Here is a 27,150-nt window from a genome sequence, read left to right on the forward strand (position 1 = left end):
TCTGTGCAAAAGGTAAAAATTAGCACACATAAAATAGATGTGTGTGTCTGTGTGTCTGTGTATGTGTGTGATACAATATGTATTGATGTGAACAGTAGGAATGAATTAGCTGGACAGTTTAGGGTAAAAAGATTCCAAAGAAATCAGGTGGTGGTGGTGGTGGTGGTGGTGGTGGTGGCGGTGGTGGCGGCGGCGGCGCATGCCTTTAATCTCAGCACTTGGGAGGCAGAGGCAGGCAGATCTCTGAGTTTGAGGCCGGTCTTGTCTATAGAGTTAGTTCCAGGAGAGGCTCCAAAGCTACACAGAGAAACCCTGTCTCAAAAACCAAAACCAAAAACACTCCAAAGAAGAGTAACCCATTTCTTTCCTGGCTAAAAGCTAGAATGTCTTTGTACCTTTTGGCAGCTCCATCCTTGCCAGAGGCCAGAGATGCCAGAAGGGAGCTCTGTTGTCTTTTCTTGTAAGTAGTCCTCCTTTCCAGGAAGCCACACCGAGGGTGTGACTGAAACTGCAAGCGCTTGGGCACCTGGAATGGGAACTGGACTTTCCAGCTCATCCCCTGTCCGTGCCTCCGTCCAGCAGAGTTTTATTAACCAAGGCATTGAGTTCAAAGGGCATCCTACTCCAGGAGACCCCTTCCCCTGGACAAGAGCGCTGACTCCTTTCTCTCTTTTAAGGTCCCTCTCATAACATTCTTCCTTCTAGAACTCACCTTCTGTGCTCCATAGATTCCAGTCCTCACGTTCAGAAAACAAGAACCTGAAAGCCACTTGGGTAGCTTTGCTGGCCACTTCATTTCTAGGACCCTAGCTAGCCTTTGGAGATGACCATAAGATCTAAGAGAGGCCCCCATCACCCTCAGCGATACCCCAATATGTCCCTATCAGTGTGATAGATAATTCCTAGAGAAATAGTATGTAAAATATAAAATAAATGCTAAGAGTGATCATCTCTGAGGAAATAGTATATATAGGTGGCTTCATTTTCTCTTCTCAGATTCTTTGGGTTTTCTAAAATCCCTGCAAGAAGCTCAGACTACCTTTTAGATTCAAAAGGTGTATTTAAAGCATAGAACAAACCATCAAATACTGGGAAGAGGAGTTTCTGCTAGTCTTTAAAAGCAAAGATGGACTAAGTAAAACTATTTTGTCATTCTACGATGACAAAGCTGAAAACAAATTGTACATGACTGCTATGTAGAACTCTGGCCTAAGCCGGTTTAAAAACATTGTTTCCTAATTTGCTTTCTGTTGCTATGATAAACCACTGACAGAAACCAGACCATGGGACGAAAGGATTTATTTGGCTTAGAGGTTATAGTTCATTATCACTGGAAATAAAGGCAGGCATCTGGAAGCAGGAACTGAAGCAGAGACCATGGAGGAACATTACTTACCAATTGCTTAGCCAGCACTTTTACTTACTGGTCCTCAGCCAGGACCAACTGCCCACAATGAGCTGGACCCTCCTACATCAATTACCAATCAATAAAATGCCCCACAGACATGCCCACAGGTCAATCTCATGCAGGCAGTCCCCCAGATGACATTCTCCTAGTCATGTGTAAGTTTGTGTCAAGTTGACAAAAACCAACCAGATCACCCTGTAACTGCTTTATTAGTATTATTTTAAACTTCTTGTATTGGTATTAGCTATAATAGCAGTGGCTACTTACTAAGTTAAAATTCCTTCTGGTCAAGAGAAAAGAATCTCTGGCCTGAAGTAGGACCTAAGACTCCTTTTGAACAAGGTCAGTGGCCTGGCTAAGGAACCCTTACTAGGAACACAAGTTCACCCTAGCACATGCTAAATAGGTGGAATAATTATTCCTTCAATGAGATAGTGTGCTTTAAGCCCAGCAAATATGAGGTTTGGCTAGGTCTGCCCATCTTTCTGAGCAATTTTCCTTTTTCTTTCTTTTTTCTTACTTCCTTCCCTTCTTTTTTTCTTTTTTGTTTTGTTTTGTTGTTGTTGCTTTATCTTACTGTTGGATCTTGGTCAGAACCGAAGTATGCTTTTTCTGATACTTTGGGCTTTCTTGCTCTTTCTCAATCCACCCCTCCCTATCATATTTGTCTGCCATATGTTTGACCTCCGTGCCAGTAACTCAAATAGTGTAGCTTTTTTCTGTCTCTCCTTCATCCTCCTCCTTTGGGAAATCACTGAGATTCACTGCTTGCCTGTTGGTTTGTTTGTTTTTTTTTTTTAAACTCTGATAAAAATTGTCCTTGAGCTTCTGTTTGAATCCATCATTAATTATTTTATTAGTGAGACCAAGATCCCCAAAAGAAGACCCTGATTTCCCAGGTATCAGTGCAATTCCTTATCCATGAGTAGAAACAAATGTGTATTACTGGGGCAATAGGTACATACCAGAACCACAGCAGGCACACCAGTGCATATGATCTCTAGCTGCTTCAATAGCTGTTGGGCACAGAACTATCTCTTAGCAGCAATGCCTAGTATTTCCTTCTCGAGAAATTAAGCATTTTAAAATGTATGTCACACATGCATTTCTTAATCTTGGGAAGAGAATAACTAAGAAAACTGCATTATAGAATTTTCTGTCAAAGAAATATTTCTTTTTCTCCAAAGAACGGAGGAGAAAAGTCAAACACTGGATAACCAAGCAAGATGAAACAAGGTGTAAATGCCAAACAGAGAAGCCCAGGGCTAAAGAGGGCATGTCCCATAAAAGAAAATAGGACAAGAATCAAACAGAAATGTGGTGTGATCAATAGCTATCAAGCTGGAAAGGAAATCCCAGAGGGGCTTGTGCACAAGGATGCAACCTACAAGACAGAATCCATGGCCTTTGATTAGGACAGTTTTCCCAGTGGCTTCCTCTTGTCTTAGTCATTTTCTGGCAGGGAAGCTTCTCCTCTGTGGGAATGCAGCAAGTTTCTCTTTGAGCTGATTTGACTCCTAGGGAGTCCCCAAGCTTTGCCTGTGTTACTAAATGAGAGTCCTCAATCAGCTCTAAGTCTGAGCTTAGTTTCCCCCTGGCTAGCTCATAAGGTTTATTAATGAACACTCATGTGCTTAATCAAACACTTGGTTTGCTCAATGTCTTATTGTTTGAATTTTTAAAGAAAGTAAGTCACATTTTAAATTCCAAAAGATCTATAACCAGAAATCAGAGTGTGAATGGAAGGTTTCTGGGTGTCCCCCTAGTCCCACCCCAGTGCTGGTACCCTCTTTGTTGATTCCTAGAAGACAGTGTTGGAAGAGCAGAGGAAACACCCAAAGGTTTCAATACCTTAGAAGTCATCTGACTTGACTGAAAAATCCCTGGGCCACATCCTGGGAACCCCAGTTCTACTCCTAACTGTGATCTGGAACAGATGTGTACCCTATTTTCAGTCCACTGGAGTTTTAGTAATCACATCTGCTTCAAAAAGAGGTGAATAGCATTGGTGTTTTGTCATGACAGTGCTGAAAAACTGAAACACAATTTTACTAACCTAGACAGAATACTGATGTGCAGTAGTGGTTTATCAAAGGTAACAACCTCCATTACCCGCATACACAAACATATTTCAAGTTAAGTACTTGTTAAATGTATTAGCAACCCCAGAATCAAAACAGCATTTGAGCCAGGCATGGTAGCACACACTTTTAATCCCAGCAAGCTGATCTCTGTGAGTTTGAAGCCAGCTTTGTCTACACAGTGTGAGTTTCAGACCAGCCAGGGCTACATAGTGAGACCCCATCAAAGAAAAAAAGAAAGAAACACAAACAAACAAACAAACAAAACCCCCTCAGCATTTGTATGACTCTGTGTGGCTATGTTCAGAGCAGTGAACTATTTGGACCAATTGAAGTATCTGTTCCTAGTTGAGGTAAAAGACTGGCATGACATAGTCTAGGGGTTCTGACCAGGTTCCCAAAATGATACATTCCAGCATTCTAGGTGTCCTGACTGGGTTCATTAAATTAAAAGGCAGGGGAAATCTGGAGCAAACAGGTGTCTGCAGAGACATCTCCAACCCTGCAAACAAGCGCAGACACAGCAGGTAAGAAAGGTATACATGGTGTAAGGAGACACACACAGCAGACAGAGACCAGGAGAGCTAAAAGATCCAAGGGTGAGGGCCTTTAAAGCCTCTGAAGAATTGCTCCCCTAATTTAGGATTGGTCAGTTTGAAGATAGATGGGATGATTGATTGACCCACAAGTGTCATGTGACATGTCCTGATCCTACCTTGCTCTTGTTGAGCCTCTCCATCGGCTGGGGGCTTGTTGGTGAAAGACTTTGAGGGTGCAGGGCTTTTGCAACAAGTCAGGGGGCCGAGGTAGAAGTCAGCCCTCTTGGAAATTCCCCATCTTTATTTCCCAGCCACGGACCCTTTCCTTGTCTGTGTAACTGAGAGTCACCTGACTCCTACTCTCAAGGCATAGGCTCTAACTTCCAGTCTTAGGCTCTAATTTCCTATGGTTGGCTCTCATGCCATAGATGAACATGTTTTCCACAATTAGTGACTACCTCAGTCTCTGCAATTTTATTCTTTTGTTTACTAATTCTCTTATTTTAGGATGACACCTGAACATTGCGCTGGAATTAGTGTTTCTAGCTGGAAGAATACAAATAGGCCTTCCAGAAAAACATAACTATGTTAAACCTTATTCTGGTGTAAGTTATAGTGCTGTTGACCAAGAGTTCAACGTTAGTAGATCAACAGTATATATTACATAAGAGAACAGACACAATAAACAATGTTATATTATTCATTGGTCAACAGAAGCTTTCAAGAAACTAACTCTGTGTTCCCTTAGGAGTAATAGTTTAATATTTCCCATTTCAGTTATCAACAAGATTTTCATAGAATGTAACATTTGTGCCTCTGATGTCCAACTGTAGAGCATCAAACTCCAGAATGTGATGCTGAAGTTCTTAGATGGTAAGTAGAGATAACAGTGGAGAAAAGGAAGGGATGGGAGAAGATTTTCAATTTAGTGCCCAAACAAAGCCACCCTTAAAATATTCTTGTTATTAGTTAGTAACTCAGTTCTTTATTTAAGGTGTAGCCTCCTTCCAAACCAAAAGAACTGAGTCTGAAGTGGTGTCCATAATGCCACTTTAATGCAGACTGTAGGTAGCATGCTCCCACTGCAGACAATGAATGGATATCCTACTGAACTCATAAAGAAAATGCAAGAACAGGCCTGCCTTAAAACAAGCAAGGACACCCCCAAACCTGTTGGAAACAAGTGGGCCATTTGACAGTGTTGCAGCTATGAGAGATGGTTATTCTGCAATGCCACATCCAGACAACTCTTCACAGGTCATGACCACCTTTCAGTGGACCAGCTTGGTCAAAGGTCCTGTGTCAAAACCTCAGGGCCTGGAAGATGTAGTCTCTCTAACGCTAAAAGCTACCTGCTCTTCAACCTCAACTCCACCTGACGTCTGTTCAGCCTGAGCTGTAATAACCATGTAAGCCTTGAGACACCACAAAATTCCACCTGAAAATCACATCAGCCCTATATCCCAGAGGCCCATGCAGGCAATCACCATTTTGAATAAAAGCACACACATCATGATGAGAGTGTTACACTTTGATCCCTCATCACCACCCTTTCTCTTCAGAGCCTACAATGCTTATATTTATTTATCTAGGAGAAGGTTATTTTCTAGATTTTTGCCTTTTCCTTACATTAGAAACATGAAAAACAATTTGATTTTTTCCCCAAGATTTATCCTTATAGAAGCAAACTGAAGGAATGAATTTAACACCTAGGAGTTTATTTCCTACTACATTGTAGTGTGCTTGATATGTGTCCCAAAAGACAGTGACTGAAAAAAAAAAAAAAATAGGAGCTGGTATGAAACCTTTGTTTCATAGGAAGGAATTCTCAACCTGAATTTCTAAAAATCTGTGGCTCCATCTACTGGCAACCTCCAGTAGTGCTATTTATTTCCCTGTAATAGCATGGCTGCAGATCCATAGGCCCATACCAAACTAGCTCTACCAGGACAAACATTGAAGTGCACTTGACAAGAGAAACCTCAGATACTTTTCTGGCACAAAATCAATCACTTTTTTCTAAAAATGTATGTTTTTAGAGGCTTCTCCAGGTACAGTGGTTACCCACTGATCTATTTCTTTTGCTTTTTTCCCAAATTTATTTTTTATTTCCAAATCTGTATTTCTTAATTGTATCTTTTTAATTTAAATTCTTTAATTACTACTCATATTTACATATCCATCCCCCCATTCCCTGGCCCTCCCATCATCCCAAGTTCCTCACCAACACCTGCAACCCATCCCCCAACTCATCCTCTGGGATAGTGAGGCCCTCCACCAGGGACTTTCAAAGTCTGTCATGTCATTTGGGGGAGAGCCTAGGCCCTCCTTGCTGTATCTGGGCTGCAACAGTATCCCTCCATAGGGAATGGGCTCCCAAAGTCCATTTGTGCTCTAGGGTTAAAGACTGGCTCCACTGTTAGAGGTCCAACAGTCTGTCTTGGCCTCCTAGCTGGCACCCACATTCAGAGGGTTTGGTTCGGTCCAATGCTGTTTTCCAAGCTTTATGACTAGGGTCTCCATACTCTCACTAGGTCAGGTCAACTGTTTCTTCGGGTTTCTGCAGCACCATCTTGGCTCCTTTGCTCATCCATCCCTCCTCCCTCTCCACAACTGGATTCCAGGAATATGGTTCAGTGCTTAGCTGTGGGTACCTGTTTCTGTTTCGAACAGCTACTGGATGAAGGCTCTAGGAATAGTAACCAAGGTACACATCAATCTCATTATAGGGGAAGGGCATCAATGGCATCCTCTCCACCACTGCTTGGATTCTTAGTTGGGTCATCCCTGTGGATCCCCTAATATTTCCCCTGTGCCAGACCTCTCTCCATACCTGTACTGTCTCCCTCTACCAAGGCATCTCCTTTCTTGCCCTCCTCTATTCCTCCCCTGTCTCAGTCCTCTTGTTCTCCTCCCCCTCCCCTTCTTCCCTTCCCACCTCCTTCCTCCCCAGCCACGCCCCATGCTCCCACTTTGTTCAGGGGTTCTTGTCCCCCTCCCCTTCTTCGAGGGACTATGCAATCTTCTCTTGGGGTCCTCCTTGTTTCCTAGCTCCTCTGTGGATTGTAGACTGGTAATCCTTTACTCTATCTCTAAAAATCATTTATGAGTGAGTACATACCATTTTTACCTTTTTGTGACTGGGTTACCTCACTCAGGATGTTTTCTTCTAGTTCCATCCATTTGCCTGTGAATTTCAAGATTCTATTGTTTTCTTCTGCTGAGTAGTACTCCATTGTGTAAATGTACCATATTTTCTCTATCCATTCTTCAGTTGAGGGGCATCTAGGTTGCTTCCAGGTTCTGGCTATTACAAATAATGCTGCTATGAACATAGTTGGACATGTGTCCTTATTATATGAATGTGCATTCTTTGGGTATATGCTCAAGAGAGTAATTGCTGGATCTTGGGGTAGAATGAGTCCCATTTTCCTGAGAAACCGCCATACTGATTTCCAAAGTGGTTGTACAAGTTTGCACTCCCATCAGCAATGGAGGAGTGTTCCTCTTTCTCCACATCCTCTCCAGCATAGACTGTCATTAGTGTTATTGATTTAGCCATTCTGATAAGAGCTTTAAGGCTGGGTAAAACTATCAATTGCTTTTCTCCCTTGTCAAATTGCATAGCACCTTCAGATACTGTGAGAGTGAGTCGTCAGGGAAAAGGTTTTGGGTCAGTTCCAGCTCAGGTCCTCCAAGTCCTGTGTCTGAACTGTGTGTGTCTTTGGCAATAGGGTCTTAAAAAGTTCTGGGAGGCAGCCAAAAGCATTGGCAATAGACTGTATTGTTTTGGGGTCTCCTCAACTCCTCTGACCAGCAACTCAAAGGAAGGTGAGAATGCCTGGTTCTGGGGGTTTTGTTGGATATTCTATGCTGCTTGTGGAGAACATTAATGGGGGAAGTGCTTCTGTGTGTTTGTCTTACTGGATGATAAATAACCTACTGTTTGGCCAATGAAGCAGCAAGTTAGGCAGGACTAGGAGTCAAAGAGGATTCTAGGAAATGTAGTAGAGAAGTGATGTTCCAGGCAGGAAGTGGCATAGCAAGGAGACTCTTATTTAAGAAAGGAGAAACAGGAAGTGTCTCCTTGTCCCCCTCTGCTCTTCCTCCAGTGTTGCAATGTGATCCACTGACAAGAGAGGGTACCAGCTGAAGGCATCCTCTATAAGATAAGTCTTATAAAATATATAGATTTAAGATAATTAAGACTGAGCTAACAGATGAGAAATTCTAGTCATTGGCCAAGCAGCTTTGTACCTAATATGTCTCTGTATTATTTTGTCCATCCATGCGGCCAGCAGAACTCAGGCAGCTGTCGGAGATGGCCCATGTGGCAGTAGAGCTCGGGCAACTTTTGGTGGAAAGATTTATCATAACAGAACATTATCACCCCAAGCAGCATATCTTCTTCACATACATACTGTGCACATCATATAAGTATATATGGTGCATTTATATATGTATTTTAAGTATCAAATATGTATTTTAAGTAAGCATAAAATAGTGTTTCTCTGTTGCCTTTCCTGTGTTACTTATTCCCCCTCCCTCTCTATATATCTATATAGCCCTTCCTTTTCCTCCCCAGTTAAATTTCCTCATGTTTCCCTATTTCCTGTTCTTAGCACCTGTGTCCGACTAGAGGTATATAAGAGAGGAGCTCTGCCTCTTCTTGTCCTTTATGTCAACTCTATAACCTACACAATAATCTGTAGTATTAGTGTATGCTTGTACTCACAGTCCATCTTGTTGAATTGCATAACATGAACTAGTTCCTTAGAGAACTAGATCTACCTAGTTTACCATCATATAAAACTGAGTTTTGTTTTGAACACTGGACAGATTCAATAGATGTCCTCAACGGGAAAATTGAGACAATGACCCTCCAAGGCCTGTAGCTCTTTGCATATCTTTCACTCAGTGAAAAAGAGAAAGCAAAGTTCTTGTTCTAATGGAGATTACGGTATAAGCAGCTGCAAAACTGAAACGAGTATCTCTGCTGCTGTAGCAAGCATCTTCAAGAGATTATAAGAAAAATAGTCTCCTATATTTCTCGATAAATAGCCCCTGAGCTTTTGCGGGGCACAATGAGCAGAAGTGTCTCATATCCCTGAGGGAGTAAGAACCTGGATCCAAGTGCCCTATGACAATAGAGTAGAGGTGAGTGAGGAAAAAGGGAATCAGAAAAGCAAAAAGTAGATGTAGGGGAAGCTGTAGCCAGGCCTTCTTAGGGGCTGGCTACAGGTGTGCCTGACCACGCTACTGACCATGGCAGATGTCTGGAGGTGACCATCGCTTAAGAAGGGAGTTATTTTGAGCTTAGTATTTTGATTATAACACAAATCTGGAACTTTTAGATGTATTCAATCTTACTGAATATGTGTGTGTGTGTGTGTGTGTGTGTGTGTGTGTGTGTGTGTGTGTGTGATATGCCTAGAACAAGGTAATTTGGGGAATGTTTAGAAGAATGTTGAGGCTTTGCTTTGTTTCCAATGCTGGACTCAAGCTGAGGGCTTCATACATATGAAGCCCTATAGCTTTATATAAAGAAGACACCCTACCTGTCATCTGAGCTCTGTCCCAAGGGCCTGCATCTCAATATTTTGATCATAAAATTAAATTATCCTTGACACTCATAAACAACATGAGGAATTTTTATCATGGAAAATGTCTACAAAGTTATTCAAGAGTAAAGATAAATTTATCATCATAGTGAAGAAAGTACATGCTGCTTTCTGAAAATCCAGTTGTATTCTACTCACTCGAAAACTCACCCTCACTAATATTTCATTTAGAAATTTTTCATGGTTTTTATAAGTAAACTCTGCTCATAGATTCCCCTTCCCAAACTATCATTAAGTGTTTTGATTAAAATGATGAAAGCTTCATTAAATGAATGTATGAACTTTCTTCTTATTTTATAATTGAGATTAGTTATGCAATTTACTGAAAGGCTGGAAAAAACACACTGTAAAACCACTGAATCTATTGCGTTTTTGAGTGGCTTTTTCTTTTGTAGATTTGCATAATAATCTATTCAGGTTTGCTACTTCCTTTGTGGTCAGTTTTGGTTGATATTTTGCTAGAATATTATGGATTTCCACTAGGTTACTGCCAGAGAATTATGCAAAGTATATCCTTATCATGTATTCTAGATTCATTTATAAGTATATTTTATTTCTTTCTCTTTTTCCTTATTCTTGTTCTTAGAAAAATAGTTTGTTTTGTAAGTTCACATAGAAGAACTTATTCTTATTTTTTGAAACCTGTCTACTCTATTTTTGTATTTGCTCTATTTAATATCAGATTTTATCTTTATTAACGTATTTCATCCTCTTTACAGTTTGGTGTTATATTGCTTCTTTGGTTGTGGCTTCCATCCCTCCCAGCAATGTGAATCTGCTAGCAGTTTCTCTTCAATCTCCCTTCTCCTCTAGTCATCAGACACACACTCAAACCCTTCCCACCATCCCAGTACATTTCCTGCAGAGCTCAGAAGGTGGGTCACCATCTTTTTCTCCACCACAGTCTCTTGCTCTCAACATTTCCTTGCTCTCTGGGTGATCCTTTCACTGTCTGGTGGCTCCAGTCATGGGATTGTCTAGCCTCCTGTGACATTTCTCTCTACCCCAGTCACCTGTACTTGTCACACACTAAGGTGTGCCATTACCAAACATGCATTGTCTTCCAAACACAGTCCCTTCATTAGCCAAGGTGAGATTCACACTGTCATTGTGACTGCTTTCATCATCCCAGTTTCCCAGCATCGGAAAAAACTCAAACTATAGACTCCTTCTGCCCATGCCATGGCTGCTCTTACCGTATGGGAAATGTCTATTAACAGAGCTCCAATGATCCTTTGGAATTACTCAGCTGCTCTCTCATAATCTTCAAAACTACACTTCCTGCCCTTGTGATGCCCAGCCCCTCCTTCCACCTCATTCCAGCTGGAGCTCCGTTTCCATTTTATTGAGAGGTCAAATAAACCGTAAACAAACCTAAGCCCTGTGATGGCACTGGCCAGCTTCATGTCATAAGGAACTCAGTCCAATCTAAAAGTAAGACTTTTATCAGCATCGCCCCCATCTTTTCTTCAGCGGCCCCTGCTCTCTTCTGCATTTCCTGATTCTTAGATAATGCCCCTCACGATAGGATATCTCACTGATGTTGAAAAAAGACTTCCATATTCCCTTCCAACCCCTCCAAGTTTTGCTGCTCCTCTTTCTAGCAAGAGTCCTCAGAGTGATAATGCCATTTCTGTTTCTTTGTTTGTTTGTCTGTTTGTTTTTGGATTTCCCTTTCATCTCCCACTTTCTTCTCCATTCAAATCATGCCTTTTTATGTCTGCTTTAATCACTCCTACTCAATTAAGTGACATTTTATTGTACCCAGCCCCATCCTCATCAGCATTCATTATGACTGGCTACTCTTTCCTTAAAACATTTCTTCCTGTCATCTCAAAGCCTTGCAGTATGCCTCAATATTTCATGACCCCTGGTATACAAATAATGTAAACTTAATTTTTTCCCTTTTGATAAAGTTAGTCTTGACTTAAGTACTTGCTTTCTAATGACAGAAAATACATCAGCTGTCCTTACAAAAAACAATCGCTTTCTTGACCGGAGTCTTTTTCTGGTTCTCCACTGTTTATCACTAGGTGTTAGAGAGGTTCTAGGTTCCAGGTTCCTAGTTCTCTCGTCCCTATCCTTTGTACCACAAGCTTCCTTGGTACCCTGGAGAAGCTGCTAGATTCCTTCTTAGAATGGTGTTTTTGAAGGTATACAATAAAAAGCAGAAAAATATGAAGAAAACAAATCATATAAATAATAAGCTGTCATTACAGTTGCACAATTTTGTGATTTGGAAGGCTTTTTTCATGTATTCAGTTAGAAGATCAAGACTTGGGGGCCACAGTTTCTGATTTGACGCCTGTACCACAGGAGGATATGTATGCCTGGTGCTGTACATGGCCACGTACCCATGGTTGGGGAGCTCCCAAGCCCCAGGAGCAAATCTACTATTATTTTGCTAAACAGATATAGTATCAAACTGCCTTCTAAATCAGTATCTCTGTTTATAGTCATAGATCAGTGCAGCTCTCGGGCCTCTTTGGAGAAGTTTCATTGTGCAATGGACAGCAGTTAATGAAGAAACTTACAAGTGGTAGAACTGAAAAGAATAGTGTCTGAAAATTCTTCAGCCATGAAGGGAGAATTTCTGTCACACTCCCTCCCCAAGTTTCAGGGACTGTTCTGGAAAAACGATCAAACCAGACATTTTTGTTTTGTTTTTTAACTGTGATTTTTCAGAGAGTGGGTAGAGGGTTTTGTTTCTTTACTTGAGACAGTGTCTCACTGTGTAACCCTGGCTGGCTCAGAGCTTAAGATGTAGACCAGACTGGCCTCCAACACACAGAGGTCCCCCTATTCTGCCTCCCAGATTCCGTGATTAAAGGTGCATACCAGTCAGTTGTGGTATGCACCTTTAATCCCAGCACTCATGAGGCAGAGGGAGGCAGATCTTTGAGTTTGAGGCCAGCCTGGTCTACAAAGCAAGTTCCAAGACAGTCAAAGCTGTTAACACAGAGAAACCCTGTCTCGAATAACGGACAAACAAACAAAGGTGTATACCACCATGACCTATTATTTTAAATGAAACTTAAATTATCATATTCAAAGCAAATAGGAATTATCTATACTTGTGACAGCTCACACAAGACCTGTACACATTCAAGCCACACAAAATTCCAGCAGAGAAGAGAAGTGAATGTAAAGTCTCACTGCTAACCAAGAAGGAATTTGCAATTAATACCTGCTAGAATAGGGAACAACATTTTTTCCAATGGAATGTCATTGAGTATATCAACCAAACTCTAGGGCAGACTTCAAGCCCTGCAGCAGCTGGACAACACAAAACAGAATCCATAATTTTTGTGCACTTTTTATTTTGTTTTGGTTGTTGTTGTTCTGATTTTGTCTGCTTGCTTGATTTGGTTTTAGAGGGGTTTAGGAAAAGAGGAATAATACAAAGTTGCATGGGTACCCATGTGGGAAAGATTCAGGAGGAGTTAGGAGAGGGGAAGAAAAAAGGAATGACCTACAGCCTTCCTTAAGTGGTGAGTCAATTTCAGAGATGATGGCAACAGAGTCTTGCCACCAATGCTACCAAACATCAAAAGAAAATGCAACTGGTAAGCTGAAGGTGGTGATCCAGTGGTCTGGCAGATTAACTCCAAGTCTACACATTGTCATCTACCCTGGCAGTAGCCTCGTCAGAATACAGATAAGATTAAACAAGGAATGTTGCTCCCAAACTACAATTCAACAAGAACTGCGCATGCTACAGAGACTTCTCAATGTGTCATTTCCAGGATATGCCTTGAAGCCAAATAGGAATTTCAAAATTGAAAAATAAAGTATTGAACAAAAACATATGGCTACATTGCAGAGTAGGTACAGTTGAAGAAAGACTTGGTGAATTAGAAAAATAGATCTTAGGAAACCATCCATAATGTGATAGGAAATATACAAAAAGAGAAAAGGAAAATTTATAACCTTATAGATACATTTTTAGAAAAAGAATATTAAAGAATTAACTTTAAAAATTCTATTTAAGAAGCTAGTTCAAGAGAACTATGGTAAATGTAAGAAAATACAGAAAAGAAGATAACAAGGATTAAAAACAGAAAGAGCAATAAATCCACAAAGAAATCTTAGAGATAATGAATAAATCTAGATGCTAATTTGGAAAGGAAATACTTAGTGTGGTTAAGAGAATTGGATTCCTTCTTGAGCTAAAGAGAGTATAATTTCTTTTTTGCAGGTAAGATGCAAAAATAAATTAAATATTGCCAATTTTTAATTGTTTGCTTCACACATAGTAGAAGAGTTTTTAATTTCATATATTTGGATGTCAGTTTATTAAAAAATAAAGCCATGTATATGCTTACTGATACCTCTGGGTTCCTGTGACCCTCTTTAGCGCTACATTTATTAGCGTTCTTCTCAGTTTTTACAGAAAACTTTAAAGCCATTTTGGGCTTTAAATTCTGTCACATTTTATAATAAAAGTTCTCACTAGAAAATCAAGCCATTTGTCCATCTTACTCAGTTCCATTATAAGTCCTCTATAATCCCTACACACTACAAAGAGACACCATGAGGTAAAGGTTATAGGGGTTAGGTAGGTTACCTTTGTGAGAGAATAAAGATCTTGTTAGTGGCCAATCTAACCAGGGAGAGAAGACAAATACATCAGCATTGCCAACCACCACCAACCTTTATTTCAAAAAGAGATTGACTTTATGAGTGTGTGGCCTCCACGTGTATATGTGCACCATCTGTATGCCTGGTGCCCACCTAGAGCAGAAGATGGTGTCAGATCCCCTCTAACTGGAGTTAGGGGAAAATTGTGAGTCATCATGTGGGTGTGGGGAACTGAACCCAGGTCCTCTGCAAAAGCAGTAAGCACTCTTAACCTATGAGCCATTCCTCCAGCTCATCTAACCTTTTATTTTTCAAAATGAAAATGGCTGTGTACATTGATTGCACTTTGCAAGTGTGTGTGTGTGTGTGTGTGTGTGTGTGTGTGTGTGTGTGTGTGTGTGTGTGTGTGTGTGTGTCCTCAGTTCTGAAGTTGCCTTGCAATCTGTTATTAGCCGACAGAATATTCCAGAAATGGCATTGTGTCTACTCCAAGCCTTAACCTCAAGAGGCCTTAAAATTTCCATTCTCACTGGGACCTTTGTTTTGACAATGAGAAGGAAGTCTGATTCGCCTGCTAGAAAAGGCCACATGGAGCAGAGCAAGCTCCAGCTGATTATAGATGCTAGACAAACCTAGATAAAAACAATCTGTACCAATCAACAGGCTGTCAAAAAGGAAAGCCAACGCCTACTACTGGGTGCATTGAAGTCTAAGGATTGTCTCCAGCATTATAACTTCAATTAATATCTCAAAACATTTACTTCACAGAGTGAGTTCAGTTTTCAAGAAACTCATTCCTACATTTTTGATGTTTTTATTTCAGTTTTGTTGGAATAAGATCTTTGCTTTATTGAAATTTTTGTGAGTTTTCATCGGAAATAATTTTTCTTCCTGCTTCCTTAACAGGCATTGTGTAAGGACTTAAATTAAGGACCGTGGTTGCTGGACAGTCACCTCTATCATCTACATTCTCAGACTTCAGATGGCCACAAAGACAAATATAGCTGCCTTCTTGCTGTGTGGATCAGTAGAGGCAAACGTGAACTTAGGGACCCTGCCACCACCCACCACCAACATCCCTTGAAGCATCAAAAGACAGGCTCTTTAGAAAGCACCCATAGCTCTAGAATGAAAGCAAGCATGCACCAGTGTGAGCTGGGAGGGAAAAGCTTAGTCTTGTAGAATGATAATAGTCTGATGGACATCATATAATTTTCTATTTCCTCATAAAGCATCTGTGCACAACATTAGGGACAACTAAGATTTTCCACACTGGGAAATGAAAAGAATGATGCTGAACAGAATCTTCAGGAAGGAAATTCAAGGCAGAAGGTTGCATTTATTCAGCATTGCTCCTCCATGCTGAATACTGCTTTGATGTTTAATACTCAACTGCCATAAGTACCTAAGCAGGACATTCAGCAAAACAAAAAAGGTCAAAGTGGAGTGGAAACCAACTATGTAAATTACTTTATACACATTTATGCACACCTTTAAGGAGAAAATTAGAAAATATTGAGAAAGCAACAGGGAATCAAAGTCAACCATAATTTGATTTATATAAGTATATTTTTTTCTAAATACACTTCTTTATAAGTGTGCTGAAGTAACTGTATGTTACCAAAATTGAGCAATATTCAACATGCTCTTTGCTTTTCACTTAACACTATAGTACAAATCCAACCTTATTATTTAGGAAACAAGATCTTCTGTAGATTTTGGCTCCCCATCCTTAGATGTGAGACTATAACCTGAATTTATATCAGTTTTCTCCAAGGAGAGAGAGAGAGAGAGAGAGAGAGAGAGAGAGAGAGAGAGAGAGAGAGAGAGAGAGAACGTAAGTAATGACAGTAATTAAAGAAGAGGTCATCTTGAGAACTTGCTTGGAGGAACTAGCAGAGGAGTGCAGCAGCTACCCTTGATCAGTCCCCCTCTATTTGGGGAAGGTTGTCCTCTTCCACAGCTTCAGGAGGGACACACATGAAGTGGTATAGAGGAAGGGGACACCTGCCTAGCCAGCTAGATCAGCCCAATCAACCCTGGCGATCAATGGGGTGATAGATGTCATAACCAGATTAGCCTCATATTCAATAACTCTCTGCAATGAACAATTGCAAGTAAAGATATATGGGCAAAAGGGCTTACTCTGTGACTCACTATGTCACACTGCCACTTCTATGATGAGATATTTTCCCTTTTCTTTTTTCTTTTCTTAAATTTATTTTATTTGGGGGGGGGGGAGTGCAAGGGCGGAAGGCTGATACAAAGGGTTGGGGAAATAATTGGGATCAAGATGTATGTTGTGAAAGACACAAAGAATAAATGAAGTAAAAAGAAAATTTTAAAAAGGAAAGGTCATGTTTTCAAGGAGAATGGAAGTACATGGCCGGGGGAGTTGGAGCAGGGAGAGAATGGGTAAAATTACATAAATACAGTGCTCAGGTATGAGATTTTTGAAACATCTGATCTAAAAAGGAAATAAGATATAGATGTGCTTTTGTGTCTTCATCTCCTTTCCACTGTTAAATATTTCCCTCTTTCATCTAATGCTGCAATAAGCAAACATCCTTTACAGCTGGGCTGTTGACTACATCTGTGACCCTTCAAACAAGAAATCACCTCATATTTTTCATTTTTTTCCTGCCACGTTTAAGAGCATTTATAAGACAATCCTTCTCTCCCAAGGCTACAGTATGTTCATCCTTGCCAACTATATTGGTATTGCTATATGAATTTGAGTACAGCTCTCATTGGTTCTCTGCTTTCTATTGACCTCACTTCCCTGAGTTCTCCACATTTTGGAAGGGAACACTGCAAATTAGAAACACAGGCAAATTTCCTCTGAGCACTTCTCATCCTGGTCCTAGCAATCTTTCTCTCCCAAAGTCTAAGATCAATCCTTCTCCCACAAACAGATGAGAAAAATAACCATCTGATTTATCAATAAGCCAACTCACCCTAAGTTGAAGTTATTTGGGAAATTGAATGTGTTTCCTCACCAAGGTTGCAGATTTTTCCTGTGGAGAACTATGAAACTGTAGCTTTAAATGATCAAAATTAGACCTAAGTGGAAAAGCCAGGGTGAAAGAGGAGCTCCTGGAAATGTTTGCTTGAAAAATGACATGTGTCACGTTAATTACAAATGGCAAGTTCAAAGAACATGCACGCTGTGCTCCATTTGTGATAAGTGTTGGTGTGGGAGTTGGAAGCGGGTAGTCTATGATTTTATAAATGTGGGCTATGTCTGCAAAGGTGAACGAGCAACAAGGAAAACCAGCTGATTCCAGAGAGGAGAGCAGAGGTAACAAGAAAACCAGAATGAGGAAAAGATGTCCTTGAAGTACAAAATATACTGTGCATTTATAATTACCTATTTAAGCAAAAGATAGATTGAAAACCCTTTATGGCTCGGAATGTGCTACATGAGGTCAACTTTTAAAAATGAAATCTAAAATACAAGCTTATGAAATAGTACCCTACTTGTTTCATGGAGAGATAAATCCTACAGAGGTTTGAAAGAGATATTTAAGACAAGTTATGTCAGCCACTCATTATGCATCCCAGAGGAAGACAGGAATCACATCATCGAAGTTGTAAAAGAAATCAACAAATCAAGCTTAGTACAGAAGGTGAGGGCTTGCTGGAAGTCAACAAGAGGATCACAGGGGTACAGTCCATTCATTCAAACATGAAAGTCACACACTCTCTCTCCAGTCCAATGATTAAAGTAAAATTATTTTCTTGTTTCCTGTCACTGGTACCAACAATCCCTATGTGTTGGAATGAAGAGCAAGACCAAAGACAAATCAGTTTATTGTCCCACTGATAACCATTGGTGTAAAAGAAGGGTGCATTCACAAGATCAATTTTCAGCTCCCAAGTCCATTTATTTCACACTTCTGTCATCTCTAACTGCCTTTCCAGCAATCTGTCAACAACTTCTATTGGCCAAAGACACACACTTAGCTTCCAAAAGTAATGATAAAGGATCCAGCTCTTTACCTATGAAGGATATGCTTGGTTCCAAAAACAAATCCCATACATTCACACACACACACACAAAAAAAAAAATTGGACCATTTTTAAGATGCAAATTTTTGAAGATGGTCACTGATATCCGGTATATCTTGCACATTTTCTCAGTAAAAGAAACCCACTCCGGCACTTCTTTATTTATTATATCTATTGAGGTGACTGGGGGCGATGGATGAGAAATGCCATCACAGAAAATGTTGGCTAATGGAGAGGAATAAAGCAACTTAACCCCCATCCTAAGGGGAGTGAGTCCAGCGCTGAACAGCAGGAGAGTTACAAAATTTAGAAGAGAAAGATCAAGAAAAGTATTTCTGGGCCAGTCATTGGTTGGCCACTCCCACAGTCTCTGTGTCACCCTTACCCAAGCACATCCCATAAGCTTGACAGACTATAGGTCAAAGGTTATGTAGCTGGGTTGGTATCCCAATCTCTCCATTAATAGTCTTGCCTAATCACAGGACGTGGCCAGTTCAGGCTATGGCTATGTATCCCCTTGTGCTTAGACCCTTAGCTGGGGTCATTATTGTAGACACCTGGGAGTTTCCTTTGCTCCAGGTTTCTACCTGACCCTGAAATGACCACCTTCGAGTCAGCTCTTTCAGGACATCCCCCAGCCCACCCCGAGAACCATGCCACAAGAGTAAGCCCACCACTGACACTGCCTAGAGTTCCAGGAACCAGAGGATGGAGGCCCAGAGGCCTGTAATAGAACTAACTGAACACAACAAGAGAAAGAAAAATGTCAATGTAATGGCACCTAATGATATTCTGCTATACTCAGACTAATGCCTAGCCCAATAGCCGTCAGACAGGTTTCATCCAGCAGCTGATAGAAACAGGCAGATTCACAGCCAAACATTAGACGGAGTTCAGGGAATCCTGTAGAAGAGAGGGAGGAAGAATTGTAGGAGCCAGGGGGGGTCAAGGACACCATAAGAAAACCCACACAATCAACTAACCTTAGCTCATAGGAGCTCACAGAGACTCAACCAACAACCAGGGAGCCTGCATGGGACTGTTCTAGGCCCTCTACATATATTTGACAGTTGTGTAGCTTGGTCTTCTTGTAGAACTTGTAACAGTGGGAGCAGGGGCTGTCTCTGACTCTTTTGCTGACTTTTGGGACCCTACTCCTTACAGAGTTCCCTTGCCCAGCCTTAATATATGGGGAAGTGCTTAGTCTTACTACAAAATTGATATGCCATGTTTTGTCGATATCTGTGGGAGGTCTGCCCTTCTTTGAATAGAAACAAGAGAGGAGTGGATGAGGGAGGGGGGCAAAGCGGAGGTGGGGGAGAGGAACTTGGAGGAGAGGAGGGAAAGGAAACTGCAGTAGGGATGTAAAATAAAGAAAGAAATACAGAAAAGGGAAAAAAGAAAGAAAAGTCTACAGAGGACACTGATCTTGAGAAAAGATAATGAGTTAGAGGAAGAATTCTAAAGACCCTATTGTAGATGGTGTTTACCTGTCATGGCTTCCCTAAGCCTCTATTCACTCACCTACTCCTCAGGTCTCCTTCCCTATTGGGAATCTCAATGGCTAGTCCATGCAGGCTGTAATTCCCAGGCTCAGTCAACAAAATATGGGAGTGTGATACACAGTTCTGTGGTTGAGAGCATCGGCTGCTCTTGCAAAAGATCAGAGTTCAGTTCCCAGGACCCACTTCCCATGGATTACAACCACCTGAATCTCCAATTCTAGGGCATCCAATGACAGCTTCTTGTTTTCAAGGGCACCTACATTCACACACACACACAGACAAACACACACACACACACACACACACACACACACACACACACACACACACACACACAATTTTTTTTTAAATCTTTGGATCTGCAGAGAGCTGTTTTCTCAGTGGTTAAGAACATTTGCTGCTCTTTCAGAGGACAGGAACTCGGTTCCCAGGACCCATGTCAGGTGGTGTTGCACAAGATTAAAAGACTCAGACACAGATATTGGGGTTCAAATTTCAAGCTTGAAGATCAGAAAAGCAAAACAGCTGGTCACTAGCTTTTACTCTGTCTCAGACTGAAAAGTGATCCTGGCTCCACAAAAACCTCAGACTGCTGCCTCTCCTCAGTGTAGCTGGATAATACTGAGACTCTAATGTCTTCCTATCCTTAATGTGGCTGGAGAATGAATGCCAGCTCCAAGACCCTGTTCTTGTCTTAAATAACTCTCATGAGTCCCGGGATTAAAGGTGTGTGCCACCACCTCTTGACCTCTAGCTTGTGGCTGACTTTGCTTTCTGAATACTCAGGCAAGCTTAATACATCATAAATAATATATCACCACAAGGTAGTTCACAATCCACCTGTAAATTCAGCCACAGAGGATCTGATTTCCTCTTCTGGCCTCTTAAGGCACCCACACACTTGTGCACATAAACATACAGAGACATACATATCTACATATAAATAAATGATAAAGTAAATCTTTTTTAGAAAGATTCAAAAACACAATACTGAAAGCTAAGAGTTGGATCTGAAGAGCAAGCAGTCAGCCATCATCTCAGTAAGTAAATGATATCTATAAAAATTTCACTTCGTTTCTGTGGTGGCAGATAGCAGCAGAAGGCAGGAATGCACAAGAGCTGGAGAAGGAGCATCTTCCCGAACTGTATCACCCACACAGCTGAATCCAACTATATGATTCCAGTTTTCACTGAATGAAGTCAACAGAATTACATCTTACATGAGTTGATTCCTCTAGGCTGACTCTTCATTCACTCTCTCTTGATAAGGAATGGTAAGGACTGCCTGCTGCTTTTCCTCTCTGATGGCTTCATTGGTACCCACTTATCTTCTCAGTTTATCCATCATGTGTGTCTGCAATGCCTTGCTCTCATTATCTTCTGAGTCAGCACAGTCCTTAGGTTTTAAGTTCTCAAGATGCTTTCTGCTGAGACACTACCAAAGGAATAGTCCATCTGAGCTTATTGTCAGGTATGGCAGTGGATGCCTATAATCCCCATACTTGGAATGCAGAGACACATCATCAGTCTGGTCTACATAGTGAGATCTATAACAATGAGAACTACATAGCAAGACACTCTCTGAAGGACTCAAACTATAGACAGATTAGATAGACAGGTGATAGGAGATAGATAGATAGATAGATAGATAGATAGATAGATAGATAGATGTAGATGATAGATGATAGATGGATAGATAGAGGTAGATGTAGATGATAGAAAGATGATATATAGAGAGATGATAGATATAGATGATAGATGGATAGATAGAGGTAGATATAGATGAGAGATGGATAGAAAGATGGATGATAGATGATATATAGAGAGAGATGATAGATAGATAGATAGATAGATAGATAGATAGATAGATAGATGATAGATATTCTCAAGGACAAGAATGCCCTTTGAGTTGTTTAACTACTGTACCTAAAGAATCAACACATCACCAACATAAAAGTTTGTGCTGGAATATTCACTGACGGGTGCTTCAGATAGCAAAATCTAGAAAACTGCTTCATATGTAACACATGTACACATGGACATGGACAAGATTGGTTGAATAATTATTGAAAATTTACTGCTAGTACATAAAAACACGAACTGAACAGCATAAGAAGGAAGAGGGGGGAAGTGGAAAGAAAGAAATTGGCAAGCAAAGTTAATAGTGCCCTCATTTTCAAACCAACGGGTACTTATTGGTGTGACCTTGTGGCCTAAAATGGTCACCAATACCCTTTGTAATAGAGGAGTGATTGTGGTGAATAATTGCTCAACAAGATATTTAATGTCCTGTCCCTGGTAGGAGGAAGAACGGGCCTTGAAAGACCATATTTGTCAAAGGGTCTTTCTGTGATGTGGATGTACTATTAGGAAATAGAGGAAAAGCCCAGCTAATTCTGGCCAACCAGAACTCAGAGAAAGAGCAAGGCGCAGCTGCTAAAATCTGGCCTTGGCCTTGTGCTGTGTACACTTTCCTGACATGGGGATAAGCTCTCTGTATCACAACCCATGTTATTAGTGACAAAAGTGTTTATAAAGGCAGGCCAGCTGGCCAGTCATCCCAACCTAAAGTGTACTGAAGAATGCCCCCCTCTTCTTCATTCTTTTCTTTTCTGCCTCAAAAATCATACCACCACTACATACCCCATATGTACCTATGTATACAACTATAATTTGTCAATTAAGAGAAGCACAGACAGCTAAACTACTAAGAATATGAGGCATGAAGACCTTGGCCCCTCTGAAATGTGGGAGTAAAACATAAGGATCATGTTTATCCCACATCTGTTTCCTGTTTCCATTGTTTACTCTTAAGCAGTAAACACACTTGGCGGGTGGTGATGTAGCCCACAGAAGAATCTCTAAGAACTAGGACACCATTTCAATAAATCTTCAGAGCCGTATTGATATGTATCCTGAAACAGCCTGGCATGCTTTCCCACAGAGACCATAGTTTCGTGTCCTTGAGAAAATGGGAGCAGTTGGGTGATAGGTCTGTGCTCCCATTATCAGCCAAGTTAAATAGGAAAATTATTGATAACTAACCATCATGTCTCCAGTTATTCTGCAGCAATGTGTTTTTCCTTGCTTCTCCTTGATCATAAACAATCATCCTTGTTTCTAAAAAGCATTCAATGTTTCTTCTTTGGTGTCTTAATTTCACATCAGATGATGTGCCACTGTGTATTGGCACCATCTGGAACTTTTCTCAAAACTATGGAGCAATCGGTCGCGGGCCACCTGCAGTATTTCTGTAGCCATGAATGTCCCTGCTGCAGCTCGAGACCATTTCACTGCTGGCAGAGCTCACACCACCTTTATGAACCATCATGGCTACCAACAAGCCACCAGATTTAAGGTGGGCCAAGAACCCTGATCTCACAAATCCCCCATTGACCCTTCTGTGACCTAAGCTTTATACCATTTCGAATACATAGTATAAAGCTTTATTCTCTCAGCTGCAAAATGATCTTATCATGTGGAAAATTAAAACACCAAAGGGCTCTTTCTTTAAAGGATTGTACAAGGAAGATGTGATGGTTAATTACAAATCAGCTGTGGCTTTGATGGTGTCATTGCCTTCTTTAAGCATCAGTTTTCTTGCCTCTGGATCATAGAAACTACATATATTCTGTGAGTATGTATTGATTAACTAAAAGGCTTTATACAAAGACCTTCACTCAGAGTCTATAGTGCAGTGATGTTGGCAAACATCCTTACTAAGTAATTCCAGAATAGCAACCTACATTTATTGGGCACCTACTATGTACAAACCACTTAAATACATAGACATGAATAGTAGACAGGGATCCTAACCTTAAATACACTGATACTTTAAATGAAAACTGTGTGTATGCAAAGAATAACTAAATTCACCTTGTTCTAGATGAGGAAAGCAATACAGAATAAATAATTTCAGAGCAACCAGGAAGGTTCTGAGTGGCTCCAGAGCACCTGAGCTAAGACTTGGAATTGTCAAAGTAGATTAATGGGGAGGATTGGAGATATGAGTCATTTGGGAAAGAGTTTGTCTTTTACCCTTCTGCCAGGGCCATTTCTAATGCTTTCTGGCCACTGTTAAGCACTCTAAGGCTGCACTTCCAGCTTCCCGGAAGGTGGCTGTAAGATGATCCACATGGCCCCAGGAACAATTCAGAACACCTGATTGAGGAATCCTGGCTAAAACGCAGCTGGCCTCCTGAAGTTCAAGCTCAAATTGGATCAGTAGTGAGGGAATTCTTTGGAACCACCCAGAACAATACACCGAGGGCACACCAAAGCCTGCTGTCAACAAAAGGCCCTCTACCCTTTCAACAGAGTTGATGTCCCCGGATAAGTCTTCATGAATCTGGAGAGACCTCCATTCAGATCCTCACATCTTCAGAAGATAATTCAAAACCAGTATTAAAAGAAATGTCTATGATCACCTTAAAAGTTGTTATCTTCACTACTGTAGCTTGGAATCAAGAGACAAAAAGGAGAGTCTGACAATCAGAGGCGGTACTGAGAAGCCCTGCAGATGGGCACCTGTGATGATCTATCTCAACTCTACCTTTACACTTCTTCCCAATCACCCAGATATTGAGTCTGGTTTTCTTGAACCCCCCCCCAAGCTGCTCCCCCACAGGTACACACACTGCTGGTATTGAGCTGTGATGTCCTAGAAATCAGGATGAGAAGAAATGACAGAACCCCTTTCATCCAATTATACCAGCAGCAGCAGGAGTCACTCAGCATCTCCATTGACACCTTCTGCCAGGCCACATGTGTGCTCAAGCCACCTGTCCTACTTTCAGACACACTCTGGGTTTCAGCCCCACCCAAGATCTCTGATACTGTCCTCTCAGCAGTGGACGGGACTCTAAATTACCCCTGGATCTCTGCAATCCCAGAATAAACCCAGTGCTCCTCCCAAAAGCCAGGCTTACATGTGTCACCTTCCCTAGTCAGACATCCTCTGGATCCCTTCCAGGGCACTGCCCCCCTCCTAGAGCCTTTCTTGTTCTGCACTATCTTTCTTGAACAATTAAAATATCTGTTATTGCAATGTACACAAATATTTTATTTACAAGACATATTTAAGATGTTTGGCAAAAAAAACAAGGTTTAGAAAAACTGCAGATAAAAAGAAAATAGAAGTCTCTTTAGATGTTTGTTGCAAAAATGTCAAGAAACCACAATCAAAAATAAAAACCCCTTGGTCCTTGGCAGTCATCTTGTTTTCCCCCTCAAAGCATCCCTCTGTTCCCGTTTCCTTGAGAATAGCACTGGATTCCCATCAGCGCTCTGCCTTTGTGTAACCCAGGTAATCAGCTTCTGTCCCACTCAGAAGCTGGCTTCTGAAGCAGACATACAAGATGGGAAAGAGCTCAAAGCTGATAAACAAGCACCAGCCAGGCTTTACTTTTGATTTCCTTCATCTGGGAGATGCCTTTGATGCGGACCTTCGGATACCCAGGTGCTGGTGTTTTCCTCAAGCCTGTGCCCTGTCCCACTGCCTCTATTTAAATCATTCAAATGCTGCTTAGCTGCCATAACATCAACCCAGAGATATAACCAGCAATTAACATATTGTGTAGGATTTTCTGGACTTTTGCCTTATATGAAGAAAGAAGAGGGGCACCAGGCATAAAAGGAAAACAGGAGGGTATGTTCTATAGAGATACTTTTTTTTCTAAAGGTGGAACAGTATAAATAGATTGATAAGTTCCATTTATTGAACAAAACATGCTGAACATATTTCTGTGGTCTCTCTCCAAGGGTCCCCTTTCCCTTATTGTGGCTGTTAAGTGAAATGTCACCCAATAGTTCACAAACGCAGAGAGAAATGCACCCCCTGCCATCCAGAAGATCACATTTTGGTTAAGGGGTTATTCATTCACACAAAATAACAGGAGAAAATCCTTAGAGGTATTTTTTTTTACCAAACAAGGCTCGAAATATTCAGAGCAGGAAGCTCTGTGGCCCTGCTTAGGCTTCATGCTGGAGAAGGTGGGAAGGGGGGAGCTCTCAGTTCACTGCAAAGGCTTGCCCTAATCAGTCACCTCTCAGCCCCTCCAGCAGCAGCTGTGTTGTCGCCTCTGGCCCTCCTCTAATCTGTCACCACCAGGATATGTGGAACTTGCACCTTCTGAGCTTGCCAATGTGCTGAGGAGTGGTGGGAACTGAACTTTGGTCCTAAAGAGCCATCTGGCCCAGGAGGCTATCTCCAGGACAAGGGAGATTTCGGGGAAATCAGCTCACACCTTGTCCTGACACTCAGCTCACAAAGTGCTGGGATGCTGCCTCACATCCAGTCAGAGGAGAAAACGTCAGGGCCACAAACATCCAAAGGGTCAGAGAAGCAGGAGATGGGACAGCAAGGATTGCGACTCGAGCTGTGTGCAAGACAGACACTGGTTACCTGTGTGCAGTTGGTGGGGGTACCAGTACAACTCCCATAGACAACCTGTGAACTTTCTATAAAATTAAAATAGAAATTCCAAACATTCAGGAAGCCCACCCTTGGCCATATATCCAAAGGAAATGCAGTCAATATGTTAAGAAGGCTTCTGCCCCTCTCTTACCCAGTGCAGCTGTATTCACAGCAGCAGTGATAGGGTGTCAACCTAAGTGTCCATTGTGAATGAATGAATGAATGAATGAATGAATGAATGAATGAGAGAGTTAGTGAGTGAGTGAGTGAGTGAGTGAGTGAGTGAATGAAGAAAATGTACAATATACATACCATGGATCACCACTCATACTTTAAAAAGAACAAAATTCTTCCAATTCTCATACTGATTGATTTAAACAGATAAAAGCAGCCAGTACAAAAGAACAAACACTACATGATTTGACTTATATTTTGAACGTAAAAGAGTAGCATTCACTCTAGATACATGGCTCAGCAGATAAAGGATCTTGCCACAAAGTCTGATGACTTGAGCTTGGTCCCCAGGACCCACATGGTGAACCAGCTTCTGAAAGTTGTCCTCTCATCTCCATACCATCACAGTGTCCCACTGGAACACACACACACACACACACACACACACACACACACACACACACACACACACCACAAAGTAAATGTAAAAAAAAAGAAAATTGAGGAATTGAATATAAGAAAACACAGAGTAGAGTAGCGACTGTCTGGAGGTGGGGTGCAAAGTGGAAAAAAAGGAAAGCATTGAAAACTGTCAGTGAAAAGATGCACAGTTTCGGGAAGATGCATGGACGTTCTGCTAGCCTGTTATGCAGCATGGTGACTATACCCAATAATATGATGCTGCAGTCTTAAAATCCCCTAAGAGAGCCAGAGACCTTAAATGTACTTACCACAAAAAGGATAAGAATGTGAGCTAGTAGGCTTGTTAACTAGTTTGATTTACTATTTCCCACTGTGTTAAAGTATCACGTAGT

The sequence above is a fragment of the Cricetulus griseus genome, chromosome 6, assembly GCF_003668045.3.
Source record: "Cricetulus griseus strain 17A/GY chromosome 6, alternate assembly CriGri-PICRH-1.0, whole genome shotgun sequence".
In the NCBI taxonomy this organism is placed as follows: Eukaryota; Metazoa; Chordata; class Mammalia; order Rodentia; family Cricetidae; genus Cricetulus; species Cricetulus griseus.